A 9,818-nucleotide genomic window follows, 5' to 3' on the forward strand; every position below is an offset into this window, starting at 1 on the left:
TTGTAAAATGTTTACAAATGACGAATAAATGTTTCTTTATATAATATAACTAAAAAAATTCAAAAAATGATAAAGTCAATTGATATTCAAAAGTTAAGGTCATGAATTAATATTTCTAAAGTTATCAAAAAATAATTCCTAAAATAAAATAAATTGATTACCATGAATAGTTAAAAAAAATTATTACTAATATATTTTCTAAATTCTATTCATCATTTTTTCTCACGGACTATCAATATTTGTATATTTTTTACTTTGCTATTAAAAAGTTCAATGCATTGCAAAGCTTTGTTATTAATCATTGCAATGGATTTTTATAGAATACAGGCGCCACCAATAAACAAAAACCTAAGAGAGGTATAATTTAAAGATTCTTGATCTGAAGAATGCAAAAATCTAAAGGGAGGCAGTTAACATTACGTTCCGTATTATAAGAACTTTTTCGATAAACAAAAAATAATGATAAAAAACGGGAGATATATATATGTTTAAATTACATAGAGATTTTTAGGAATAGGCATTCTTTTTTTTTAATTCGGAATCTGGCGTCCCTTGATATCTGCCGCCCGTAAAAAACAGTCTACTTCGCCCCCCCCCTTACCTCCCTCCTCTCTACTACGATTTATAATATTTACTATATATTACTTTACTAAAGTAATAAAATTACTTTAGTAAAGTCAAAATTACTAAAACAAATTAGTTGACAACAAATTTGCATTAGTTATTTAATAATTTTAATTTGAGATGTTATTTAACTGTTGTAAACTGTTATAAACTGAAAATAACTTTTACTAAATTAATAAAGCTGATTTGTATAAAACGTTATGATGAATGATATTCTTTTTTCAAAAATGTTTTTGCTAGTTCCGGAAAAAGTTATAAGCGAAACACCACGATAATTATTTTTTTTGCCAAAAGAGTAAACATACTAATTGCTAACACTAATGCATTAAAATGAGTGCGGCTAAATTAATTAATAGTTGAATAATTAAAACCTAAATAAGTATGATAGCTTTTGCTTTCTATTTAAAAAGTTATTTTAAAAAACGACTTCTACATACATTCGTAAAACGCACTGACGAACTATTGAAACATGCAGTTGAAAAAATCATTAAAAGCAAAATATCTTTCGATAAAACTTTGGAGGCACACAACATACCAAAGGTAACTCTTTACAAGTGTGTCCGCAACAAAGTTTAATCACATGGTAGAGGTACATTACTGCGCTAAATGCAGAGTTTGAATTTGTTTATCTTTTAGCACTTATTTTTTAGCTATAATCAGTTTATGTCATCGAAAAAGTTGGGTGTTTTTGGTATCTATAAATCAAAGTCTTCTCTTTCTACCAAACCTTATACCACGATGAGAATAGTATCAAGGCATTACGAAAAAATGGAGTCAAAAATTAGGCGTCGAAGTTTTTTGTTTTCTTTTAGGTAACCCAAGAAGTTTTTACGGTCTTATCACAGGGCACAGCGAAAAAGCATTTATTAGGAAGTTCATGTCTTTTTCCTAACCATGTCGAAAAATTTCTCAGAGGTGGATTTTAAACTACGGGTCCTTTGTTTCTGTTGTAAGTGCGCTACCACTACGCTACTGCTTCTCAAAGTAAGAGGTAATATTTTGTCTCTGAGACCATTTCCTTGTACCGAGGATGGGGTAACAATTAGTTTCAATACACTTCAAAAACAATTTGTTGAAGCAAGTATGAACAATACCACTTCCTGCTATTTGTGAAATTTTTACAAATCTGGATTTTTAGGCAATCAAGATAAACAGTTTATAATTTGCAGGCTAAGTGCTTAACGCCCGTAAAAAATGTTTATAACGACAAAAAATCTAATTATACAGATGGTATTTGCTTCAAAGCTATCAGTAGTTTACAAATCAATATCACGACAGTAGAAAGAATGGTGTTTAGGTGAACAATCAAATTCCATATTTAGAGGATCCCATTTGGGTTGGATGGAAAAAAAACAATTTTTTCAACTGCTCACTAAAGAATTCAAGCCGGCAAACAATTTATATCCAGGCAGTTAGTTTGGTCTACTTAAATTGAGTAGTGTAATCAATAAATAATTTAATCGAATAATTTTTTCAATTGCAATTATTCACATTAAAGTCTTAGACGGACACGTCACACATGTTTCCTATGATATTGCACGTATTTGCATTGACATTAACATCATATTGAAATACTTTTGGCTCCATCCTCACACATAGTTTAACCGTTAGTCGTAGGTGTATATTGTCATGTTAAATAAATTTGGCGTAAATTACTTACAAAATTTTATGCAGCTACAAATATTAACAACTTAACAAAAGAAAGTTTCATTCCACTCTAAGCAAAACTTTTAGCTACGATGACGCATTTATACAAATAGAAGCAGTTGCTGGATTTAAAAATACTGGTTTGTTTCCCCTTAATATTAGCAAAGTTGATAAATAAAAATTAAAAATTGCTCAAACATTTCAAGTACCATCTCAAACTGTTTAATCATTTACATCCAAGCCTGCTTCATCACCTTCAACCGAGCCTACCTCATTGTTCTCATCCCAGCCTATATCATCATAAAACATCACTCAGCATATAGCTCCAACAATTTCCTAACTTTAAAATTTTACAACATCACGAGTGACTTCTGCTCAAACGTATCAAATGTTACAACTCTTCAAAGTATGCTTTGAAGACAATTTAAAAAATGTTTCACAGCGCCATCATATTGACACACAAAAAAACACCCAAAAGAGTCAACTTTCAGAAAGTTGATGGCCAGTGTCTAAGTGCATCTGTGGTGCTTGAGAAACTAAAGCAAGGCAATGTGGTCAAAAATTCAATGAAGTTAAAGAAACGCAAGATTTACTTCAACGCAAGATTGCTCTGACCATGAAACAACTCAAATTTACTTTATTTATAAATAGTTTTTTTCGTGTACTTGATTTAAATAATTTTTTTCGTAAACTTAACTTCAAATAAATTGTTTTTTGTTTTTCTTTTAATTAACTTGGCTTAATTTTCATATTATCTTGTTTTTTATTAAAAATTAACTAGTTTATTTTTATAATGGGAAAAGTAAGCGTTTTAACGTTTTTTATATCAAAATAATAATTCTCAATTTTTATATATTTATGTAATTTAAAAGATTCTGTATAAATAAAATAAAAAAACTATTAAGCATTTTTTTTATGAAAAATATAGATTTTATTTTGAAAGAGCTGTTAGTTGAATGGAAGTAACAAAAATGTATATGTGTTTAGAGTATTGGAAACTTACTATAGCATTTTTCAATATAGGGTAAAGGAAGGTATGTTCGTGATAAATTAACTAGATGTGTAATTAAAAAGTCAATTTCAGTAATTTTACTTAATTACTTTAATTGTTTGATGTACATAGAGTAAAGTTACTAGAATCTATGCAGTTTTGGGATTTTAAGTCCTTTGATAAGTTTTTATAAAAGCTCAAAAGTCATTGAGAAAAGTTAGGTAATTTTGTGATATGATATTTAATTTCGTGATAGTGGTTAGGTAATTTCGTGAATACACAATAATTTTTAAATTTTTCTTTATTAATTAAGTATAATATCTGGTATAATATAACAAAAAATATCAACACTTGTTTTGAATTCATAACTATTCAATCAGACTTTAAGTTCATAAAATATAAATATAGTCAGGCTTATAAGTTAACAAAATTATAATAATACTTTCATTACTTTATATTTATATATAAAAAAAATATACTTTTAACATAGGTAGCTTAGAAAATAAAATAACAGACCTACAAAAAACTCTTAATATAATAACTATAATATTAACCATACTTATATCTGATTAACTTATTTTTCTAAATCACATTCTTGTTGACAACATGTATCACACATAAATACTTCACCAATGTCCTCATATGTTTGACAACTCTCATGATAAGGTACTAAACAATAGGAACACTGCACCCATTTTTTTAATGCCACTTTTTTTAAATGCATTTTCTATATTTTTTTTAGAAAAGCTTTTAATAAATGCTGGATTCAATATTGTATGAAAAGTTGTCCGATTTGGTTTTTCTCCAGGATTTTCCCTCATAAAGTCATTTAAGCTAGTGGCCCAGTTTGACTTAAGTGGCTTGTATATTCCTACATCTAGTGGTTGCAAAAATATTTGCAGATTCGTATAGAGAAAGATATTATTATCATTTAACTATATAGTTATATCGTGCTTAAAACAATTTTTAATGTCATTATATTTAATAAAAGAAACATGATTAAAAATGTAAATTCATTTGAGGTGAAAACGTTAAGAAAATGTGTAACTGCGATAAGGAATCATAAGTTTTAGGAAGTTAATAAAAAAACAAAAGTTTTACCATTAAATCAAGCATCTTTTCTAGTTTAATATTTAATAAAAATAATTTACTTACCTTAAAACACAAGTCTGGAAATAAAAATGTTGGACAAGTACTCCAAACAAATGTGCTGAACGCACGTTAAATAATGCTAAAGAATGTACAAACTGTTAGTAAACAATTGACGTATCACACGCACCCAACGACTATTTGTGAATCGACAGTAGTACCCCGGGGTACCATTTGACGCAATTTCGATGTTTTTGACTAATAGGTATGTTCGCTACAAATACCGAGCGAAATATCACGAAATTACATATATCACAAACATACCTTCCTTTACCCTAAGGGTTTACCATTTAAAAATTATGTTATCAAACATAGCCTTAAGATTTTTTATAAGAATTTGTTACTTTTTATTTCTATTAAATTTAGATTTTTTTTTTTAAATACGAGTAATTTGTTGTATTTTTCAAAAATGTATAATTTGTTGCATTTTTTAAAAACGTGTAACTCGTTTTATTTTTTAAAAACGTGTAATTTGTTGTATTTTTTAAAAACGTGTAATTATGTATAGTGAGAGAAAAAGAATCAAAATAAGTGGCAGACTTTTTTGTAAAACAATAACACAAAATAACTATTTAATTAAGTAACATTTTGACTAAATAGATCGTCCACTAACATGTTGATTTTTATTTTTAATTCTAAGCACCTATAAACAAATTCTTTTTGGGCCGTAATGTATTTTGTTTTTATTTATTAACATAAAATAAAATTTTAAAAACTTTTTTACAATTTAGGTTGTAATGCTACTTTTATAGCATTTGTCCCATTGTTTAAAATCTGTTTTTGTATAGAGCGGCGTATGCATAAATATATGCATGAATTTTTAATATATTACTACTTTCTAGGTACTAAATATTAATTGAATGATTTATTACATAAATTAACGACTTTTAACTGAAAAGTGTATTTTTTTTACTTTTTTATATTTTTAGCAAAGCCAAACATACAAAGTATTCCAACCACATCGACTGTGCAACAAACAACGGTATAAAGTAACGGTAAACAAAACATGTTCGATTTAAATGATTGGAATATTCATAACAGTAAAAAAGTTGATAACTATTTAATTGTATATTAAACAACATATAAAAAACGCTGATAACATTAATAGTAGTTTTAATAGACTTTATATATAATTAAGCATAAAACCTAAATACATATATATATATATATATATATATATATATATATATATATATATATATATATATATATATATATATATATATGTATGTATATATATAAAGAAAGAGAGAGAAAGAGTTTGATTCTTCTGACTTTAAGAATATTTTTATAAATCTCAGAGACTTTTTAGAATTCCTTAGTCATTAAGAAGTTTATAAAATTTAGAATAAATTAGACTAAATAGGCTATTGAACCAACGCTAATAACTGTATAGGAATCTATATAAGAAAAACTTTTCCCCAAAAAGAATAATCACTGAAATATAATAGTAGATACCACTCAAGTCCACATTCCTATTCTCCATCTGTTCCTTAGAGAATCCATTAAATGGAGACGAGAACACATTAGGCAAATTGAAAAAGAAATAAGAAGTTAAAAATGAAGGTGAAAATGGCGGAAAAAATTAAAATTATCAAAACAAGTTGTACAGGCAAATCTTGGTCATATACTGAAAACGTACAATAAATTTTTAAAACAAAGACGGCGGAATTAGTTAAAAAATTTTTTACATTTCAAAAAAAAGTGTGAATGGCTCTGCAGTGAGGACAAAAGATTTTATCATCTATAGATTAAAAGTTAAGAACAGGTTAGAGAACATTTGGAAAAGCTGCTAGCTCCAAACTACCTATCCATCCAAAGGAAGAAAAATCTCTGTAAGGCCTACTTCAACAATATTAACGGCAATAGCAACTATCTAACTTCCGAATCCAAGTAGAAGTTTAGAATCCGTGAGAATTTCGAAGACAAAATAGCAAGTGTCTGAAGATTCAGGAGAACCAGCATAAACTAGTACCATAAACCAGCATAAACTAGTACCAGCGTAAACTACATCAAAACCAAAACTGCAAACAAATTAGTAAAATCTTCAAAGTTGTCAATCAGTTAATTTATCCAAAAAAAGATAAATGATATTGTTGCCCAATATCATTTATCCTTATATGGCGGAACTTGTAAAGATGCACGACGAGCTCAGGAAGAATTTTAAGAATGGTAACAAAGACGTTGTGTGACTTTTTTAACAACAAAAATAAAATAGTGTTTTTTCAATACTTTTGCACAAATATTCATCAATAAATGAACAAGAAACAAGAAACATTTTATTTGCGCCATTTTTTGCCAGAAGATTTCTTTTTTTAATCTCTTGATACCAATTTGATAAGTATATATTTTCTCCATCGGTTGTAAATGATTTTTCTTGACAACAAAGTTGTACCAACATACTGCTTCCGATATTAATATCTTAGATTGCCCTGCTATTCTTTTTATTGTACGATGGTTTCTTTCCACAATTCCGTTCCCCTCAGGTTAATAAGCGGCCCGAAACGGGATTCGCACTCCCCAACTTTTAAGAAAACTCCTCATTTCTTCAGTCTTAAACGATGCCTCATTATCTGTTAATATTTCGGATGGTGCTCCTCGTTCACAAAGATAAGATGGAGAATTCGAACTATCGCAACACTTCCGTATGAACTTGACAGTTGTCGCCACAAAGCAATCTTGTAGGTCCGCAATCTATTAGACTTAAAAAATATTAATTTCCATAATGCGTAATATCGATGGCCTACTTTCCCAATAATCTTTAATATTAAATAATAAAGGTAGCTTTCGACCACTGCACAGATGCTATATCTATTGACTGACGCGGTTTGCAATTTTTAATACCATTTGAACTTCGTTTTTAGTTGCATTTGGAAGTACTTAACAAACAAATTTTAATGTTCTACTCAGTCTAAAATGTCCAGTTATCTTGTGTGTATTTAAGACGGATTCAGGCTCCGCAACTACCAATCAAATACAACTTTTTAGAAGCTCATTCACAGTCAACTTATTTAACCATCTGTTGCAAACTCTTTATAATGCATAAGCTAAACTCCAATGGGACAAGGTTTACGTCAACTTTGAAACTGTGTTCTTCAATTAGTGGTTGTAGTACGCTTATTCTTCTTCGAATTAACATTTCACCCGTAGCTTTTAACTTTAACCTTGATTTTCCAGAAAGTGCGTTTGAAATCCAGTGGAATACTCTTGCAGAGTCTGTAAAAACTGTCAATATTTCTAGTTTCGACGTCAAAGCTATATTTATCCTGAGTCTAAAAATATATTCGCAACATATGCAAGACTAATGAACAACCAATCTATTATAAAACTTTGAGAATTATTAATAGAAATTGATTGGAATCTTTTAAATGAGTGCAATAATGCTAATAATGCATACAGCTTATTTTTAAGGTTGTTTTCTAAGCAATACGAAAGATCTTTTCCAAAAATTAACAAAACAACTAACTCCATAAACTTTAATAATCCGTGGATGACAAAAGGTCTTAGAAATCATCCAGAAAAAAACAAAGGTTGCATGAAAACTTTAAAAAAGTTAAGAATAGGTTAGAGAACATATGGAAAAGCTGCTAGTTCCAAACTACCTATCCATCCAAAGGAAGAAAAATCTCCGTAAGGCCTACTTGCACGAAGAGCTCAGGAAGAATTTTAAGAATGGTAACAAAGACGTTGTGTGACTTTTTTAACAACAAAATTAAAATAGTGTTTTTTTAATACTTTTGCACAAATATTCATTAATAAATGAACAAGAAACAAGGGTTCACAAACAAAGTGTAATCCCAGTGTATGTATAAATATAAAAAAAAAATATATATATATATATATATATATATATATATATATATATATATATATATACATATATATATATATATATACATATCAGTGAATTAAACCCTCCTTATGGGTTAAATTCTTAATGGCTCTATAATAAACATGTTCCTTTGGTGTTAAGTAGTTTCTGTGTGAAATTTAAAAAAAATATAATTATTTCTAAGGGGTCCACATGAAGCACGAAATATAGCTTACTACGCATTACTGTTACGATATTATTGCAAATTTGTATGTCTAGCTTAGCATGAATGAAAAGTTTTATAATTCATACCTTCTTACTTATTGTAGAATGTTTCAAACTCTGTTTGTGTTTTCAGGAGTTAGTAACCACTGTATCAATTGCATGACACAATCTGCTGCGAAGTTTATGCCAAAAAAGACTGGTCAGAAAAGTTCAGTGTTTGGAATAGGAGCCGGTATTACAGAAGCAGATGCGGAGATAACTGGTTGCAGATTACCGACAAATGAACAAGCGCTGCGATGCTACATGTTTCATCAACAAGCCGGCCTGCCTATAAAGCAATCGAAACGGGACAGTGCAAAAATTGTGTTGAAGCAGGTCATTCCTTTTATTAGGAAAGCAAATATTCCAATGATAACAGAAAAGAAGGCCTGTGAAAAATCATTGCACTGTTTAAAAAGAATGCAAAGCTTTGTGAACTTCCTCTAGATCGTCATTCATCATGGTCAGCACTTGCCCAGCTTGAACAAATGTAAGAAGAACTCAGTTTGACATTTTCATTGTGGGTAAAAAATGCTAAAAAAGTCATGAAGAATGACGAATACGTAAAGTTTTTAAAGTTCATGAAGACAGACTGTACAGCATCATTTGGCTTCCATGACAAAAAATTGTTACTACAGTTATGGCGCACTAAGGTGCAACTGCAGAGGCAAGAAGAAAAAAAAAATAAGGGCAGAAGAAGCAGCTACTGATACTGCTACAGTATCTGCCAATTTTAAAATAGAGCTCTCTAGCAACAGCAGCAAGGAAAGTAGTGATGAAAGTAAATGTGATATCGATAGTCCTTTTAAGACTTCTGAAACTGGTAGAAATGCACCATCGAACCACTCGCACTGGAACGGCAGCTCATATACCTTATAACATTCTCAAATTTCCAAGAATTGTGGCTTTGGCAACAAGAGTTAAAATTTCTCCAGCGCAACATTCTGCACTCACTGAGGCAATTATTGAAGAATCAGGAGGTGATGCTAGCAAAATAGCTGTATCATATGCCACATCAGACAGGTCCAGGCGTATGGTGAATGAAGAAATTGTTTCTGAAGTTCGGGAATCATTGGTTCCACCATGGTATGCTTCACTGCACTGGGATTCTAAACTAATAAATAGCCAGGCAACACATGACTTACAGGATAGAGTTGTGGTTGCTGTTGGCGACAAAACTAATGTCAAATTCTTGGCGTACCTGCTTATCAACTAGGAACAGATCAACGATCTGGAGATATCATCAGTTATGCTACAATGCAGTTGCTGCAGTCATGGAACTGTGCTGAGTCAATATTAAACATGACTTTTGATACTACGGCCAGCAATACC

The sequence above is a fragment of the Hydra vulgaris genome, chromosome 10 (assembly GCF_038396675.1).
Source record: "Hydra vulgaris chromosome 10, alternate assembly HydraT2T_AEP".
Classification (NCBI taxonomy): Eukaryota; Metazoa; Cnidaria; class Hydrozoa; order Anthoathecata; family Hydridae; genus Hydra; species Hydra vulgaris.